Source organism: Sinocyclocheilus rhinocerous, unplaced genomic scaffold (genome assembly GCF_001515625.1).
Source record: "Sinocyclocheilus rhinocerous isolate Xijiao unplaced genomic scaffold, SAMN03320098_v1.1 scaffold5694, whole genome shotgun sequence".
Lineage (NCBI taxonomy): Eukaryota > Metazoa > Chordata > Actinopteri > Cypriniformes > Cyprinidae > Sinocyclocheilus > Sinocyclocheilus rhinocerous.
The window spans coordinates 16,327-16,614 of record NW_015623699.1 but is presented as its reverse complement, the minus strand read 5'-3'; positions in this window follow the sequence as shown (position 1 = coordinate 16,614).

Sequence of the window (288 nt, the reverse complement as noted above, 5' to 3'; positions counted from 1 at the left end):
TGAATTATTTTATTTAATCTGTGTTATTTTAATGTTTTTTTACCTAAAACATAGAGAATCTGATGTTAATGTGTCTGCATTCAAGCATTTCAGTGGGCTTAAACAAATCACCTTTTACAGTTTATTTGTTCAACAAATGACAGATGTATATAATGAGCGAATACATTATGAATTCATCTTCCAAACCGCTATTTTGTCTTGTTCCGAATCATTACGGTACACTTATAATAAGTACTTACAGGTGCATCTCAATAAATTAGAATGTCATGGAAAAGTTCATTTATTTCA